At 45.7% G+C, this 19,584-nt stretch overlaps 2 pseudogenes; one reads left to right on the forward strand and one right to left on the reverse strand.

The window, feature by feature from the left end:
* Positions 1-9,014: 9,014 nt before the first annotated feature.
* Positions 9,015-9,132, reverse strand: LOC134929814 (5S ribosomal RNA; annotated as a pseudogene).
* A 1,111-nt stretch (positions 9,133-10,243) lies between these two features.
* On the forward strand, positions 10,244-10,361 carry LOC134929815 (5S ribosomal RNA; annotated as a pseudogene).
* Positions 10,362-19,584: the final 9,223 nt, after the last annotated feature.

Genomic DNA, 19,584 nt, shown 5'->3' on the forward strand with positions numbered 1-19,584 from the left:
GCTGTCAACGCAAACAGCCAGGGACAGTGCTATGCGCTGGGTAACGACACCAGCAGCTGTCAAAATCGATAGCTGCAGGTGTCATAATGGTCAGAGCTGCTGTCCCCTTCTCTCTCTCTCTCTCTCTCCCCCACCCTTCTACATCTCTGCCCCCCCCATGCATATCACATGCTATCTTTTAGATAGCAGCACTGATATGACAAGGGGTACATAGCCGCGCAGACACCGCTGCTGTAATACATGGCACTTAATACATCTACCCCTCTGTGTCCCCTTCTCTCTCTCTCTCAACCCCCCGCTATCTCTCCCACTTTCTCTTTTTCTCCCCTGTCTTCCCCCTTCTCTTTCTGAGTCTCCCCCTTCTCTCTCTCTCTCTGAGTATCCCCCTTATTTCTCTCTGAGTCTCCCCCTCCCCCCCCCCTCTCTCTCTCTCTCTCTCTCTATCTCTATCTTTCTATCTCTCTCTCAGTCCCCCCTCTCTCTCTGAGTCTCCCCCTCTCTCTCTCTCTCTGAACCCCCTCTCTCTTTCTCTCTGAATCTCCCCCCTCTCTCTCTCTCTGAGCCCCCCCCCTTCTCTCTCTCTCTCTCTCTCTCTCTCTCTGAGTCCCCCCTCTCTCTCTCTCTCTCTCTCTCTCTGAGTCTCACCCCTCTCTCTCTCTCTCTCTCTGTCTCCCTCCTTTCTCTCTCTCTCTCTCTCTCTCTCTCTCTCTCTCTCTCTCTCTCTCTCTCTCTCTCTCAGTCCCTCCCCTGTGTCTCTCTCTGATTCTCCCTCTTTCTCTCTCTCTGAGTCCCTCCCCGCCCTCTCTCTCTCACTCTCTCTGAGTCCCCCTCTCTCTCTGAGTTCCCCATCTCTCTCTCTCTCTGAGTCTCCCCTTCTCTCTCTCTGAGTCTCTCCCCCTCTCTCTCTCCGAGTCCCTCCCCCCTCTCTCTCTCTGAGCCTCTCTCTCTCTCTCTCTCTCTCTGAGTCTCCCCCCTTTCTCTCTCCCCTTTCTTTCTCACACCTTTCTCCTTCCCCATTCTCTCTGTCTCCCCTTCTCTTTCCTTTTCCCCTTCTCTCTTTCTCTCTCTGTCTTCCCCTCTTCTCTCTCTATGTCTCCCCCTTCTCTCTCTCTCCCCCCCCCCGCTCTCTCTCCCACTTTCTCTTTTTCTCCCCTGTCTCCCCCTTCTCTCTCTGAGTCTCCCCCTCTCTCTCTCTGAGTCTCCCCTCTCTCTCTCTGAGTCTCCCCCTCTCTCTCGGAGTCTGTCCCCTCTCTCTCTCTCTCTCTCTATCTCTTAGTCCCCCCCTCTCTCTCTCTCTGAGTCTTCCCTCTCTCTCTCTCTCTTTCTCTCTCTTTCTGTTCCCACCTCTCTCTCTCTCTCTGAGTCTCATCTCTCTCTCTCTCTCTCTCTCTCTCTCTCACCACTCCCACCCTCCTCTCTCTCACCCTTTCAGTCTCCCCCCTTTCTCTCTCTCACACCTTTCTCCTTCCCCCTTCTCTCTGTCTCCCCTTATCTTTCCTCTTCCCCTTCTCTCTTTCTCTCTCTTTTTCTGTCTCCCCCTCTTCTCTCTCTGTCTCTCCCTTCTCTCTCTCTCACCCCCCGCTCTCTCTCCCACTTTCTCTTTTTCTCCCCTGTCTCCCCCTTCTCTCTCTGAGTCTCCCCCTTCTCTTTCTCTGAGTCTCCCCCTTCTTTCTCTCTGAGTCTCCCCCGCCCCCCCCCTCTCTCTCTCTGAGTCTCCCTCCTCTCTCTCTTTCTCTGAACCCCCCTCTCTCTCTCTCTCTGAGTCCCCCCTCTCTCTCTCGGAGTCCCCTCTCTCTCTCTGAGTCTCCACCCCTCTCTCTCTCAGTCCCCCTTCTCTCTCTGTTTCCCCCCTTTCTCTCTCTCTCTGAGTCCCTCCCCTGTCTCTCTCTCTCTGAGTCCCCCTCGTTCTCTCTCTCTGAGTCCCTCCCCACCCTCTCTCTCTGAGCCCCTCTCTCTCTCTGAGTCTCCACCCCCTCTCTCTCAGTGTCTCCCCATCTCTCTCTGAGTATCCCCTCTCTCTCGCTCTCTCTCTCTCACTCACTCTGAGTATCTCTCCCCTCTCTCTCTCTCTCTCTCTCTCTCTCTTAGTCTCTCCCCTCCCCCCTCTCTCTCTCTGGGCCCCCCTCTCTCTCTGAGTCCATCCTCTCTCTCTCTCTATGAACCCCCCTCTCTCTTTCTCTCTGAGTCTCCCCCCTCTCTCTCTGAGCCCCTCTCTCTCTCTCTCTTTGAGCCCCCCTCTCTCTCTCTCTCTCTGAGTCTCCACCCCTCTCTCTCTCTCTAAGTCTCCCCTCTCTCTCCCCCCCTTTCTCTCTCTCTCTCTCTCTGAGTCCCCCTCTTTCTCTCTCTCTGAGTCCCTCCCCACCCTCTCTCTCTCTCTCTGAGTCCCCCTCTCTCTCTGAGTCCCCCCTCTCTTTCTCTATGAGCCCCCCTCTCTCTGAGTCTCCCGCTCTCTCTTTCTCTCTCTCTCTCTGAGCCTCCCGCTCTCTCTCTCTCTGCCTGAGTCTCTCCCCTCTCCCTCTCTCTCTCTCAGTCCCTCCCCCTCTCTCTCTGAGCTCCCTCTCTCTCTCAGTCCTCCCCCTCTCTCTCACTCTTTCTGCCCCCCTCTCTCTCGCTCTCTCTGAGTCTCCTCTCTCTCTGAGTTCCCCCCTCTCTCGTCCCCCACCACTCCCACCCTCCTCTCTCTCACCCCCTTCAGTCTCCCCCTTTCTCTCTCCCCTCTTTCTCTCTTTCTCACCCCTTTCTCCTTCTCTCACCCCTCTCTTTTCCCCTTCTCTCTGTCTCCCCTTCTCTTTTTTCTTCCCCTTCTCTCTCTCTCTGACTTTCTCTGTCTCCCCATCTTCTCTCTCTGTCTCCCCCTTCTCTCTCACCCCCCCACTCTCTCTTTTTCTCCCCTGTCTCCCCCTTCTCTCTCTGAGTCTCCCCCCTTCTCTCTCTCTGAGTCTCCCCCTTCTTTCTCTCTTGAGTCTCCCCCCCCCCTCTCTCTCTCTCTCTCTCTCTCTCTCAGCCCCCCTCTCTCTCTCTCTGTCTCCCCCCCTTTCTCTCTGAACCCCCCTATCTCTTTCTTTGAGTCTCCCTCCTCTCTCTCTCTCTGAGCCCCCCTCTCTTTCTCTGAGTCCCCCCTCTCTGGGGTAAATTTACTAAGATTCGTATTTTCCCGTTTCAGGTCAAAGTTCAATCACGAATGACATCGACAGTGTAAAATTGCAACTTTTTGAATTGATTACGTCTAATTTACTAAGCTGCCGTATTTAGCCTTTTCGGGTTTTCCGATGTCGATGTCATTCGTTTTTTTTTTCTGTTTTTTACGGCAGTGATTAGCAAAACACTGCCGACTTTTTTACAATGAATCTCGGCCGGATCTGTGTGATCCGTGCTGGGGTTCTTTTTTTTTTTTTTTTAAATTAAACACTGTAAAATCCAAAAAAAAAATTGCGTGGGGTCCCCCCTCCTAAGCATAACCAGCCTCGGGCTCTTTGAGCCGATCCTGGTTGCAAAAATATGGGAAAAAAATTGACAGGGGTTCCCCCATATTTAAGCAACCAGCATCGGGCTCTGCGCCTGGTCCTGGTTCCAAAAATACGGGGGACAAAAAGAGTAGGGGTCCCCCGTATTTCTAAAACCAGCACCGGGCTCCAATAGCTGGACAGATAATGCCACAGCCGGGGGTCACTTTGATATAGTGCCCTGCGGCCGTGGCATCAAAAATCCAACTAGTCACCCCTGGCCGGGGTACCCTGGGGGAGTGGGGACCCCTTCAATCAAGGGGTCCCCCCCCCCCAGCCACCCAAGGGCCAGGGGTAAAGCCCGAGGCTGTCCCCCCCCCATCCAATGGGCTGCGGATGGGGAGGCTGATAGCCTTTTGTGATAATGAAAATATATTGTTTTTAGTAGCAGTACTACAAGGCCCAGCAAGCCTCCCCCGCATGCTAGTACTTGGAGAACCACAAGTACCAGCATGCGGCGGAAAAACGGGCCCGCTGGTACCTGTAGTACTACTACTAAAAAAATACCCAAAAAAAGACAAGACACACACACCTTGAAAGTAAAGATTTATTACATACCTGCACACAAACATACATACATACTTACCTTATGTTCACACGAGGGTCTGTCCTCTTCTCCAGTAGAATCCAAGGGGTACCTGTTGAATAAATTCTACTCACCAGATCCCGGGTCCCAGGGTCCTCGGGGCAACCATTTGTAATCCAGGTACTTGAATAAAATAACAAAACGGACACCCGAGCAACGAACTGAAAGGGGCCCCATGTTTTCACATGGGACTCCTTTCCCCGAATGCCAGAAACCCACTCTGACTTCTGTCTAAGTGGGTTTCTTCATCCAATCAGGGAGCGCTACGTTGTAGCACCCTCCTGATCGGCTGTGTGCTCCTGTACTGTATGACAGGCGGCACACGGCAGTGTTACAATGTAGCGCCTATGCGCTCCATTGTAACCAATGGTGGGAACTTTCTGCCCTGCGGTTGACCTAAAGTGACGTCACCGCTGAGCAGAAAGTTCCCACCATTGGTTACAATGGAGCGCATAGGCGCTACATTGTAACACTGCCGTGTGCCGCCTGTCATACAGTACAGGAGCACACAGCCGATCAGGAGGGTGCTACAACGTAGCGCTCCCTGATTGGCTGAAGAAACCCACTTAGACAGAAGTCAGAGTGGGTTTCTGGCATTCGGGGAAAGGAGTCCCATGTGAAAACATGGGGCCCCTTTCAGTTCGTGGCTCGGGTGTCCGTTTTGTTATTTTATTCAAGTACCTGGATTACAAATGGTTGCCCCGAGGACCCTGGGACCCGGGATCTGGTGAGTAGAATTTATTAAACAGGTACCCCTTGGATTCTACTGGAGAAGAGGACAGACCCTCGTGTGAACATAAGGTAAGTATGTATGTATGTTTGTGTGCAGGTATGTAATAAATCTTTACTTTCAAGGTGTGTGTGTCTTGTCTTTTTTTGGGTATTTTTTTAGTAGTAGTACTACAGGTACCAGCGGGCCCGTTTTTCCGCCGCATGCTGGTACTTGTGGTTCTCCAAGTACCAGCATGCGGGGGAGGCTTGCTGGGCCTTGTAGTACTGCTACTAAAAACAATATCTTTTCATTATCACAAAAGGCTATCAGCCTCCCCATCCGCAGCCCATTGGATGGGGGGGACAGCCTCGGGCTTCACCCCTGGCCCTTGGGTGGCTGGGGGGGGGACCCCTTGATTGAAGGGGTCCCCACTCCCCCAGGGTACCCCGGCCAGGGGTGACTAGTTGGATTTTTGATGCCACGGCCGCAGGGCACTATATCAAAGTGACCCCCGGCTGTGGCATTATCTGTCCAGCTAGTGGAGCCCGGTGCTGGTTTTAGAAATACGGGGAACCCCTACTCTTTTTGTCCCCCGTATTTTTGGAACCAGGACCAGGCGCAGAGCCCGATGCTGGTTGCTTAAATATGGGGGAACCCCTGTCATTTTTCCCCCCATATTTTTGCAACCAGGATCGGCTCAAAGAGCCCGAGGCTGGTTATGCTTAGGAGGGGGGACCCCACGCAATTTTTTTTTTGGAAAAAAACCACTTTCCCACCCCTTCCCACTGATAGACATGCACGGATCTCATGGATCCCTGCATGCCTATGCAATCACGAATATAAAAAGCAGGACTGCTTTTTTTTAGCACTTTTTTGCGATTTGTAATTTTTCACGGCAGTGTTTTCCTCTTTGGAGATTTGCACTTTTTAGTAAATTACCGAGTTCTACTAATTTGCTGGCGTATTTTGACCGATGGTGTATTCATTCGTATTTTTTTACAACTACTTCCAAAAAAATACGAATGCCCTCATCTCTGCCGTGATTTGAGTTTAGTAAATTACCGAGATGACACTTTGATGAAAAAACGGCATCTCGGTCAAAATCGGGACCTTAGTAAATTTACCCCTCTCTCTGAGTCTCCACCTCTCTCTCTCTGTCTCCCCCTTTCTCTCTCTCTCTCTCTCTGAGTCCCTCCCCTGTCTCTCTCTCTGAGTCCCCTTCTTTCTCTCTCCCTCTCTCTCTCTGTGTGTCCCCCTCTCTCTGAGTCCCCCCTCTCTCTCTATGAGCCCCCCTCTCTCTCTCTAAGTCTCCCCCCCCTCTCTCTCTCTCACTCTTTCTGTCCCCCCTCTCTCTCTCTGAGTTTCTCCCCTCTCTCACCACTCCCACCCTCCTCTCTCTCACCCCCTTCAGTCTCCCCCTTTCTCTCTCCCCTCATTCTATCTTTCTCACCCCTTTCTCCTTCTCTCACCCGTCTCTTTCCCCTTCTCTGTCTCCCCCTTCTCTTTCCTCCCCCCCTTCTCTCTCTCTCTCTGTCTTTCTCTGTCTCCCCCTCTTCTCTCTCTGTGGGTCTCTTTCTTTCTCCTGTTTCCCGAACTTAAGTATGTCAGAGCTCATACAGACATAGGTACATACAAAGACATAGTGGAGTACATATAGGCATACTATAGCGACATACAGATATAGTGGAGCATATACAGACATAGGTACATACAGACATGGGAGCACATACAGACATAGGCACACAAAGACATAGTGGAGTACATATAGGCATACTATAGCAAAATACAGATATAGTTGAGCATATACAGACATAGACACATACAGACATAGAGGAGCACATACTGACATGGCACATAAAGACATAGAGGAGCACATATAGGCATACTGTAGGCACATACAGACATAGAGCACTAAACATACACACCACCACAGCACTGGTCACACCCCTGTGGTGGCACACAATAGGTCCTTCAATTTCAAATCCAGGCCCATGTGGACCTTAATCTGGCACTGGGGCAGGGGTGCTGTGGGAACTGAAATTGGCCCTGGAAAAAATTGTAGAAGTGGCCTCACATGGGCAGCACCAGAGGTATACCGTGTAACCATGGTGGCAGCACCACTCCTCACATGTCAACAAACAAAACAGGCCCCACATGCACATCGGCCCACCGGGGCTCTTCCCTGTGTGCCCTTTGCACAATCCACCCCTGCTCCTCAGATAAGGCAATGGGTACACACTCCTCACAGCACACATTCTCCCCATCTGACTGCTGTGCTGCTTCACTGCCAGGAATCACAACTACCACTGCTCTCCCTGTGTCTCCCCCGGCGCTCCTTTTTCTGACAGGGCAAATCACACAGAGCTGTATCACCCCTCCTCTCTTTTTCTGACTGGGAAAATCACAGGAGTTATCCAGTATGGTTTCATAATTTAGTTCCCATAGCTGGCATGTACAGAGGCATGTGCCCCTTCTGAGCCCCAACTCTCTCTTTGCATCGGCTCTGTTAAGTGATGCCCTGTTTTGGGGGTATCATACAAGCAGAACTGATTTGACAGAAATCCCATGCCCAGACAGCCTGATAGTCACTAGACTTGTGCATCTAACCATAAGTCATAAACTCAGTACACACTGATTTTATGGCCATCCTGACAATAGGGGGAATTTTTCTGCAAATCAAATCCTCCAATATTTGAGCTACACACTTAGTCATTTTTCTTTATTGTTTTTAAAGTAACCATTCTGCCTCATCACACTGAATTTGCATATGTCCGCCCACGGAGAGGATGACGTAGTCACAGTAGAATGTGGGAAATATGCTCAGATTATTGAGAATGCCCACACACTGCAGGATATCAAGAGATTGAGATTTGTTTTGGTAGTCCAATCCAATAATCGAAGAAGCGTGTTTATCGTTGAAATGCCAAAACAATCGTTCATACACACTATATAATAAAATAGACCGAGCACCCGATTATTGTCAAATTGGCTGAATAATTGTATAATGTGTACCTAGCTGTATTGTGACAGGGCTATATGATTTCTTATAGCCCAGGAAAAGGTTTTTGAGGTCTACTGAATGTTTTATTACTGTTACCTTTTGCATTATTCTTTCAAAGAGTAGTGAGTCACTGTCCCTTGGTTTTTAAGCCGCAAACAAAATAAAAGAGAGAAAAAAAAGGTAACAGTATGCATTCTTCAAAGCTTTTGCCCATTGGGGTTAGATTACTGCATATTTCTAAAAAATTCAGAAACTTTCTTTAGAAGTTCAAAGAGACTGGAAAATGAAACATATTTTGCTGGTAGCTTTGTAAAGGTACATATATTTTGTGGAACCGCACCAGATAATTGTTATTGCTAGCGTATAGAAATAAATGTAAACAATGACGAACCAATGTACATGCAGTTGTTGAGTAGATATAGAACTGCTAGTGATTGGCGGTGCTCCCAGGAATTTTGTAGGTTATACTACAATTAGGAAGGACAAGAGGGAAAGACAAAAAACCCTTGTTTGGGAGCACTCATTTGAAAAAATAATGAAGATGATATGTATAATGAGAAAATTAAGACATAACCTTTATTTTAATCCTTGAATAAAAAGAGAAAAATGTTGGACAAAAATTAGGGCTCGTGTGTGTAAAAATCTTGTTTAACCTTTTTAGCAAATGAGGTACAAGATGAAAAAACGGTGAAAATATCAGTGCAGTAGTAAAGGATACCAAGTGGTCTCTTTGAGATACAGGGTATCCAGAAGGTCACTGTAATAGCCTGAATTGTGGATATCAAAGATGGGAGCAGTATGCACAAATACTGGATTGGATCAAAATAAATCTCAAAAAGGAATGCAAAAGAAGTGAAGCAAGGACTGTGATCAAACTTCCCTTAGTGGAAGGGGGAGGGGTGGTTGGGGAATTGAATGTAGTGGGGTCAGTAACACTGGGCCCACTGTACCTGGTATTCTCAGGAGGTTTCCTGTCCTGGTACTGGCCAGGCCGTACCTGACTCGCTTCCGAGATCGAAATGGAATCGGGCGTATTCGGGGTAGTAAGACAGTGGGCCGTGAAAAAATATTAAAACGGGAAGAAAAAGGGGCGAGACACTTCTATTTTCTGTACTCTGGTGAGTCAATACCACGATGGTCTGAGATAGTTTTTCCAGATAGGAGAGTGTGTGTGAGAGGGTTTTGTAGGATGTACAATTTTCTCTTAAAAGTGGCCCACTGCACCTGGTATTCTCAGGAGGTTCCCCTTCCCAATACTGACCAGGCCATACCTGCTTAGCTTCCGAGATTGGACAGGATCGGGCGTATTCAGGATAGTATGGCCGTGGGCCGCTAATAAGGGGGAACAGGGGGTCACACTCTCCTTACTGTATTTCACATATCTCTGCACAAATAGCATGGAGTGGTATTTACAGAAAGGAGCATTGAAGAGTCTGCGAATGCAGAGTTACTGATAAATAGAAGAAAAATCCACAATACAATATTGTGAGTTCAAGGCTGGCTCACAAGGATATTTTTAAACATAGGTTGTGCAGTATGGCTTATTCCAAGTGCGGGTTTGTTTGCTGAGTGGGGGAAACCCACAATGCAAATTGTGAGCTCAAGGCTGGCTCACCGGAATTATTAGACACCAAATGTGAAAAATTCCTTGCTTCTAGGAAAAAATAATAATGATGAAATACAAATAAAAAAATATAAGTAAGTAGCTGCATACAGATTCTAGAGCTCAAGGCTGGCTCACAAATAAAAACATAAATGCATTCTCTTGAGAACTGACATGTCAGTGCAGAATAATCGAAAGTCTTAAATGCTGCTATTCATAGAGAACAGAAAAAGTGATGATAATACACTAATGTGCATACTTAATAGAAAGGCTGTAAATGGATATCATTTACAGCCTTTCTATTAAGTATGCACATTAGTGTATTATCATCACTTTTTCTGTTCTCTATGAATAGCAGCATTTAAGACTTTCGATTATTCTGCACTGACATGTCAGTTCTCAAGAGAATGCATTTATGTTTTTATTTGTGAGCCAGCCTTGAGCTCTAGAATCTGTATGCAGCTACTTACTTATATTTTTTTATTTGTATTTCATCATTATTATTTTTTCCTAGAAGCAAGGAATTTTTCACATTTGGTGTCTAATAATTCCGGTGAGCCAGCCTTGAGCTCACAATTTGCATTGTGGGTTTCCCCCACTCAGCAAACAAACCCGCACTTGGAATAAGCCATACTGCACAACCTATGTTTAAAAATATCCTTGTGAGCCAGCCTTGAACTCACAATATTGTATTGTGGATTTTTCTTCTATTTATCAGTAACTCTGCATTCGCAGACTCTTCAATGCTCCTTTCTGTAAATACCACTCCATGCTATTTGTGCAGAGATATGTGAAATACAGTAAGGAGAGTGTGACCCCCTGTTCCCCCTTATTAGCGGCCCACGGCCATACTATCCTGAATACGCCCGATCCTGTCCAATCTCGGAAGCTAAGCAGGTATGGCCTGGTCAGTATTGGGAAGGGGAACCTCCTGAGAATACCAGGTGCAGTGGGCCACTTTTAAGAGAAAATTGTACATCCTACAAAACCCTCTCACACACACTCTCCTATCTGGAAAAACTATCTCAGACCATCGTGGTATTGACTCACCAGAGTACAGAAAATAGAAGTGTCTCGCCCCTTTTTCTTCCCGTTTTAATATTTTTTCACGGCCCACTGTCTTACTACCCCGAATACGCCCGATTCCATTTCGATCTCGGAAGCGAGTCAGGTACGGCCTGGCCAGTACCAGGACAGGAAACCTCCTGAGAATACCAGGTACAGTGGGCCCAGTGTTACTGACCCCACTACATTCAATTCCCCAACCACCCCTCCCCCTTCCACTAAGGGAAGTTTGATCACAGTCCTTGCTTCACTTCTTTTGCATTCCTTTTTGAGATTTATTTTGATCCAATCCAGTATTTGTGCATACTGCTCCCATCTTTGATATCCACAATTCAGGCTATTACAGTGACCTTCTGGATACCCTGTATCTCAAAGAGACCACTTGGTATCCTTTACTACTGCACTGATATTTTCACCGTTTTTTCATCTTGTACCTCATTTGCTAAAAAGGTTAAACAAGATTTTTACACACACGAGCCCTAATTTTTGTCCAACATTTTTCTCTTTTTATTCAAGGATTAAAATAAAGGTTATGTCTTAATTTTCTCATTATACATATCATCTTCATTATTTTTTCAAATGAGTGCTCCCAAACAAGGGTTTTTTGTCTTTCCCTCTTGTCCTTCCTAATTGTAGCTTTGTAAAGGTGACAGTTCTCCCAGTGGTGGAACATGACTAAAGGTAAAGACCTTATTATTCTGTACACTTGTTATTCAGTTCTGTACTGGAAGTTAGTTTAGACTCTATCAACACAGTGGGACTGATCTCAGAGACTTGAGATCTGAACCATCACAAAAAGCCCAAAGCATAAAAAAAAAAATGTAACACTGAAGTGTATTAATAACTTTCTCTGTGTCTTTCCCTTAACACTACCTTGATTACAATGGCAGGTTAGAAGTAGATCTATCCAACCACTTTTGTTTGAATTTCTCTGAATGACGACAACTGAAATGGATGAAATAGTAAGCATTATCAAAATAATAACGTATGAATTAACCACTTAATAAAGGACCTGAATATCGGTTACTGCGGCTCTGGCACTCTGGGACTTATTAAATAAACACAATCATTTGGAAGTTACCTGGCAATCAAGAATGGTTATCATTAATGTCAGAATATTCTATAAGAAGCCTAATTGGCTAGTAAGTCTACAGACAGAGCTTCTCCCATTCGTGTCTGAGCATTCATACATTTTATGTTTTTAAACATGGCTGGTTAATTCACCTTTTCTAAAGCAATAGAAAATGCTAGACATCACTGGTTCATGCTTAAGAGCGCAATAATTCTGGGAGGATTTTTTTTTTTTGTCATTTAGAGCATTTTTTATCACTTGTAAAATCAGCTTGTAGTAGAGCCCCCTCAATGTGTCTAAAGGCCCCCATCCACTAGTGCGATATGGCCACTTTTCATCTGATTCCGAGCTTTCGGAACGAGGGAATCGGATGAAAAGTGTCACATCGCATGTCATTTTCCTACAAGTCCGATCTGAGGCGCGTTCCCGTGCTCCTCGGATCGGAGTCGCAGATCATCATGGCTGCCATGAATATTGGCCCTCATTCCGAGTCGTTCGCTCGGTAATTTTCATTGCATCGCAGTGAAATTCCGCTTAGTACGCATGCGCAATATTCGCACTGCGACTGCGCCAAGTAATTTTACAATGAAGATAGTATTTTTACTCACGGCTTTTTCTTCGCTCCGGCGAACGTAGTGTGATTGACAGGAAATGGGTGTTACTGGGCGGAAACACGGCGTTTTAGGGGCGTGTGGATAAAAACGCTACCGTTTCCGGAAAAAACGCAGGAGTGGCCGGAGAAACGGGGGAGTGTCTGGGCGAACGCTGGGTGTGTTTATGACGTCAAACCAGGAACGACAAGCACTGAACTGATCGCAGATGCCGAGTAAGTCTGAAGCTACTCTGAAACTGCTAAGTAGTTTGTAATCGCAATATTGCGAATACATCGGTCGCAATTTTAAGAAGCTAAGATACACTCCCAGTAGGCGTAGGCTTAGCGTGAGCAACTCTGCTAAATTCGCCTTGCGAGCGATCAACTCGGAATGAGGGCCATTTATCGCAATCGGAGGTAAAAAGATGCACATTGGAGTGCATTTGTACACCTACGATCCTATCGCAGACGATAGCTTGGAGGAGTCACTTGACTGTCACCTTGGGCACACCCATACACATGCCCCCAAAAGCAGCAGCGGATAAATCGGATGCGATATATCAAATGTAAAAAACACAAGTAGCGTAATCGCAGGACTCCTGGGAAGCTGCTGGGCAGATCGGGAGTAAATCGGATCCGACTTTTAGTTCAGATAAGTCTTACTAGTGGAGACTTGTGACATTGAATAAATACAACTATATTTACTGAATACAATACCAATGTATTTATCGTGTATATTGAATTTGATCATAATGTACTTCATTATGTAATTCATCTTCAATAAATAACTTAATAGAAATAGATGGTAGAATGAATTTAACATGGAGAAGCATATATATTTTACTGTATACTGGGAAATAACATATGCAGGGATAAGCCTTTAAAACTTGGCTCTGCTCCGGGAAATTGTTGGCAACTACCCTTATAGGGCCGTTAGAGTTCTTGTTGTGCCCCTGTACAATATACTGTATATGTGTGGTATTGTGTACGCTTAATACTGTGTTTATGACCTGGTTGTAACATGGTTAATGAGGTTGAAAAGAGGCAAAATGCCCATCGGGTTCAACCTGTATTCTATATTAAGCTGAGTTCATTATAATGTACCTGCTGAAGTAATGTTTTATAACTAATTAACAACTATAAATCATGTTCCTCCCAGATTATTAATGTCAATATTTTAAATGCTATAACCTTGGATATCTTTTCCAGTCAGAAATTTATCCAATCCGTTTTTAAATGCATTTACAGAGTCCGCCATTTCCACCTTCTGTATTTAATCTTCCTCTCTTATTCATCCATGTGTATCTTGCTTGCCTGCCAGTCAGATCATCTGAACATTAGCAGCTGCAGATGAATATGCTTATTATTATTGAATAGTAGAAATTGGTATGCAGCAGAATTAGACAATGGAGTGTGCAGGGTCCCCAACAGCATAGAGTAACTGCTCATCGCTAGCCTATACACACTGGACGAGTTTGAGCAAAGTAGCTTAAAATGCCAAACGTGAGCTACTTTGAGCTCAAAATCGCCCAGTATGTATGGGCCTTTAAAGTATTACTATCACTTTAAAATACAATCTTCGGACTTCCGGGGGCGGAGCATCGTGTATGGCCACTTTTTACAACAGCTCTCTCTCGATATCTACAATCTACCTCCATCCAGCCTCCAAACTGATTATTTTTGGGATACTCTCAGCTAAAAGTAATCCTGGAGGTACTGGGATTTGGACAAGCTGTCTGAACTGAGAGGAGCACTTCTTATTCCCTGGATTTCAGCCTTTGCTGTGAGGCGTCTATGATCGCCATGCTGGATGGCGCGGTCTTAGGCTCTTCCTCTACTCTACTCTAACAGAGCATACACACTAACAGGGCCTTATAAAACGGACTTTGCTGGTTCTTCGGCACACTGGTGAGGTGAATTCGTGTCGGCGGGAGCGACTAGTGACCTGGCTGGTTTAAGGCGAATTACCGCTGGAACTGCGCTCTAGTCCTGTAGCCGGACGCAGAGGTTGCCCCATTGGGGATCTCTGGGGCTTGGTCGGAATCACCCCCCCCCACCGGGCTTCATCTCAACGTGGACATTCCCCTTCAGGAGGGATAACGACTTTCCTATCCTTTCCTATACCTACCTGGACGACTCGGTGCGGTGGAAGCGGACTCATCCCCTGTTGAGTGTTGGTTATTCTGGTACTAATTGCACCCTCTTTCCTACCTGGTGTCTGTTCCTGCCTATTCCTAACTCCCTTCCTTTCTTTTCTGTATTTCTACCCTCTACCTTAACTTACTCTCTATACTTCAGACCAGTACTTTCCAGATAGCCTGCCTCCAGCCACAGGACAAACTACTAACAGTGTATGTAAGGTTACTGTTTATAACTGCCTTTCTCTCTGGATCACTCTATTTTTACGACGTTTGGGGACACGTTACAACTGATAGCTGCAATGTCTCTGTTGAACAGGAAACTAGACGATATCTTGACGTTTTTACAAGCTGTACTATCACATCTTAATGTCTTACCTGTTTCTAGTTCCCAACATGCTTCTAGTGATAGTGATAGTGTACCATTTCCAATGTTGAATGATATTCACAAAACTTTTCAAGAAATTACTTTTATACCCACTGCTTTGGCCAATTTGACTACTCCTGAGCTTTGTCCTAAAGTTACTCCATTTGATGCACGTGTGAGGTCTGGGGAGTTTAATTTAACCAAATCGTCTTTTTTGGGTCATGTGTCTGTGCTTACAAATGTACCTTTCACCAATTTGATTGCCCCTGAACTTTATTTTACAGTTACAAATATTGGCACGACTAAAGCGATTGGAGCATTTCAGGGGCCAACTTGGGTATTTGAGAACTTCCTGAGACTAGTTAAAACTAGCCTCCCTGTTTTTCCAAATTGTCTCTTTATCATTCCTAAACAGGGTGAGGGTTGATGTCTGAAGTGACTTGTCTACATAGTCGTATTTGGCTGGCTGTTTTTTTTTTTTCCATGGAATCTCTGTGATTTTCCTCAGACCACTTTTTTCATCCATGATTGACACTTACGGCTAATGTTTTTGGACACAAATATGGCTTTTGACTCAGATCTATCCATTACAAACTTTAATCTATTAAGTTTACATATGTAACTGTGTCTAACCTGGTTACCTCAATTATATGGCATATGGTGCCTTTTATATCTTACTGCATAAAGTGTTATGTAAATGATTATTTGTAATTTCTACTGTACTTGTATTATCATTATAACACATTAAGCAAATATACATACTGGTCTGGATGATATTTGTAACAAAGCACAATGGTATATTTCACTTTCTATGTTGATTTATCAACCTCTTCTGTAATTGTTCTGGTATAAGTACTGTATATCTCAAGTTATGATGTTTAAAAGGAAAAGCAAAGGACACTCGTTGTTCAGAGACAATGTAAGTTTATCTTTATTTTCTCCCTTTGGCTGGTCATTATCTCTCAACTGTACGTAATTATCACACTAATTACTGAAAATGTTTTCGCGACTTCTATATTCTTGGTAACAAAATTCTGTTTCTTGATATTCTGTACTGTCATATACCTATTTGATATTACAATTGTAATGTCTTTTGTTGTTGTAATTAAAATGTTAAAACTCCAATAAAAAACATTTAAAAAAAAAATACAATCTTCGTTTGCTGCCATTATAACATGCAAGTCCTGGTTCAGCTAGTTTTAGTATATGTTTTTGTTCTATATCAGTGATTACTGCTGTTGTGTAGGACAAGAAAGTGTGTCTGGAATTATTCTTTAAGCCAGAGTTTACAGTCCAGGTTTTAAGGATATCTATTCTTCAGCACAGGTGATTTAGGGGGTTATTCAGAGATGAACGCAGATTCCTGCATACACAGCCAGATCTGCGTTCATCTCTGTACATGCTGAGGGCTGCCCAGCACAGGGCAAGGCCGCCCTCCGATGCGTCCGCTTTTAGATTGCGGATGCATTGGATTTAAGGATGACCCCTGGCAGCGCAGGCTGTCTGCGCTGTCAGGTAGTCAGGGCCCATTTTATTCGTAGCAGTTGCATATGACGTCACACAGCTGCCACAAAAACGCTCCCGACACGCCCCCGTTCGGTATCACCCCCCCACCCCACTCAACACCGTGACAATGCTGCTTTAAGCTGAATCATCTCACGCTAACCTTTGAACTTGGAGAAAAATTGGCAGACATAGAGGAGCTGATGCAGCGTTCAAGGCAAGTCCATTTGTGGAATGTATCTTGTGTGTTTTTTGTTTTTTTACGGAAATATTTTATTGAAGAAGATGTTTACAATACAGATCTATCAAATCCATGTAGATTTACATACATTAAATGTGTTTTCTCACTGCGCATGAGCTTCAACAATTTTTTTTTCATGCAATTTTTTTTATTGATTTTAAAACCTTATCAAAACATAGACATACAATGAAATAAAACGAGTGAGACATAATAACGGCAGATGTAATGAAACAGATGCAACATACAATGGAAAATAACATAGGACAGTCAGAACCGGCCATATGCATAGGCAAACTAGGCAAATGCCTAGGGCATTTGGTATGCCTAGGGGCACAAGTAGCTTCAGCTGATTAAAATGATATGCAGCATGCCTATATTCTGTGTGTGACTGCGGCTGTATCTGCTTACGAAATGCTATGTTACAGTGTATTCCTGGAAATCACTGTAACGTAGCATTTCATATCCAGATACAGCCGCAGTCGCACACAGAATATAGGCATGCCTCATATCATTTTAATCAACAGAAGCTGCTTGTGCATCCTAGTGACATAGCAATGCAAATAAGACGCATTTTCATCAAAAAATGCTTCCGGCGTTAGCAGAGCTGCCAGCTGACTCATGACAGGCATTTCCTGCTGCATGGCGTATTGAGGCAAGATGTATGTGGACACATCTGTATCCAAGCAGAGGCAGAGGTCATAGGGGGTAATTCCAAGTTGATCGCAGCAAGATTTTTTATAGCAACTGGGCAAAACCATGTGCACTGCAGGGGAGGCAGATATAACACGTGCAGAAAGAGTTAGATTTGGGTGGGTTATATTGTTTCTGTGCAGGGTAAATACTGGCTACTTTATTTTTACACTGCAATTTAGATTGCAGATTGAACACATCACACCCAAATCTAACTCTCTTTGCACATGTTATATCTGCCTCCCCTGCAGTGCACATGGTTTTGCCCAGTTGCTATCAAAAATCCTGCTGCGATCAACTTGGAATTACCCCCATAGTGTTAATGGCCATGTGAGTGCTGTGTGTGGGTGGGTTTGTTGTGCAGTAGTGTTCGGGATATGTGTAAGCGTAAGGGGCATTATGTGTGTTGTGTATAAATGCATGAATAATGTGCGCTAAATGTGTAAGGGGCAGTGTGTCATGTGTATAAGTGCACTAATAATGTGTGACATAAGTGAAAGGGACATTATGTGTATAAGGGCATTAATTATGTGTAAGGGACACTATGGGGGGTATTCAATTGTTTAAGAAGTCAGTTGGGTGTCTGTTTTTCTCTGACGTCCTAGTGGATGCTGGGGACTCCGTAAGGACCATGGGGAATAGCGGGCTCCGCAGGAGACTGGGCACTCTAAAGAAAGATTTAGTACTATCTGGTGTGCACTGGCTCCTCCCTCTATGCCCCTCCTCCAGACCTCAGTTAGAATCTGTGCCTGGACAGAGCTGGGTGCTTTTAGTGAGCTCTCCTGAGCTTGCTAATAAGAAAGTATTTTAGTTAGGTTTTTTATTTTCAGAGAGCTTCTGCTGGCAACAGACTCTCTGCTACGAGGGACTGAGGGGAGAGAATCAAACCTACTAACTGCGGCTAGGTTGCGCTTCTTAGGCTACTGGACACCATTAGCTCCAGAGGGATCGAACACAGGACCTGACCTTGTCGTCCGTTTCCGGAGCCGTGCCGCCGTCCCCCTCGCAGAAACAGAAGACAGAAGCCGGCAGAAGCGGAGAAGACATCGAAATCGGCGGCAGAAGACTCCTGTCTTCACATGAGGTAGCGCACAGCACTGCAGCTGTGCGCCATTGCGCCCACACTAACCCACACACTCCGGTCACTGTAGGGTGCAGGGCGCAGGGGGGGGGGGCACCCTGGGCAGCAATTAGATACCTCCTGGCGAATGCTGCATATAAACAGTGGCAAACTGTTATATGTATGAGCCCCCGCCATTTATTTTACTAAAAATCTCGGGACAGAAGCCCGCCGCTGAGGGGGCGGGGCCTTCTTCCTCAGCACTCACCAGCGCCATTTTCCTTCCACAGATCCGCTGAGAGGAAGCTCCCCAGGCTCTCCCCTGCAGAATCACGGTAGAAGGGTAAAAAAGAGAGGGGGGGCACATAAATTTAGGCGCATAAATCATAATACAGCAGCTACTGGGTAAACACTAAGTTACTGTGTAATCCCTGGGTTATATAGCGCTGGGGTGTGTGCTGGCAGACTCTCTCTCTGTCTCTCCAAAAGGCCTTGTGGGGGTCCTGTCCTCATTTAGAGCTTCCCCTGTGTGTGTGGTGTGTCGGTACGCGTGTGTCGACATGTTTGACGAAGAGGGCTATGTGGAGGCAGAGCAAGTGCAGTTGACTGACGTGTCGCCGCCGACGGTGCCGACACCTGATTGGATGGATATGTGGAAGGTGTTAAATGATAATGTAAACTCCTTACATAAAAGGTTGGATAAAGCTGATACCTCGGGCCAGTCAGGGTCTCAACCCATGCCTGATCCTACAGCGCAGAGGCCCTCAGGGTCTCAAAAGCGCCCACTATCCAAAATGGTTGACACAGATGTCGACACGGATTCTGACTCCAGTGTCGACGACGATGATGCAAAATTGCAACCAAAAATGACAAAAGTTACATGATTATAGCGATGAAGGATATTTTACACATATCAGAGGTAAACCCTGTCCCTGACAAGAGGGTTTATATGTATGGGGAGAAAAAGCAAGAGGTGACTTTTCCCCCTTCACATGAGTTAAATGAGTTATGTGAAAGAGCGTGGGATTCCCCGGATAAGAAAGTCCTGATTTCCAAAAGGTTACTTATTGCGTACTCTTTCCCGCCAGAGGACAGGGTGCGCTGGGAATCCTCCCCTATGGTAGATAAAGCTCTGACACGCTTATCTAAGAAGGTGGCCCTGCCGTTGCAGGATACGGCCACCCTAAAGGATCCTGCAGATAGAAAGCAGGAAAGTATCCTGAAATCTGCTTATACACATTCAGGGACTCTACTGAGGCCGGCAATTGCGTCGGCGTGGATGTGTAGTGCTGTAGCAGCGTGGACAGATAATCTGTCTGAGGAAATGGATACCTTAGACAGGGATACCATTATGCTGACCCTGGGGCATATAAAAGACACTGTCCTATATATGAGGGATGCCCAGAGGGACATTTGCCTACTGGGCTCTAGAATTAATGCAATGTCAATTT

Source organism: Pseudophryne corroboree, chromosome 5, assembly GCF_028390025.1.
Source record: "Pseudophryne corroboree isolate aPseCor3 chromosome 5, aPseCor3.hap2, whole genome shotgun sequence".
NCBI classification, from domain to species: domain Eukaryota; kingdom Metazoa; phylum Chordata; class Amphibia; order Anura; family Myobatrachidae; genus Pseudophryne; species Pseudophryne corroboree.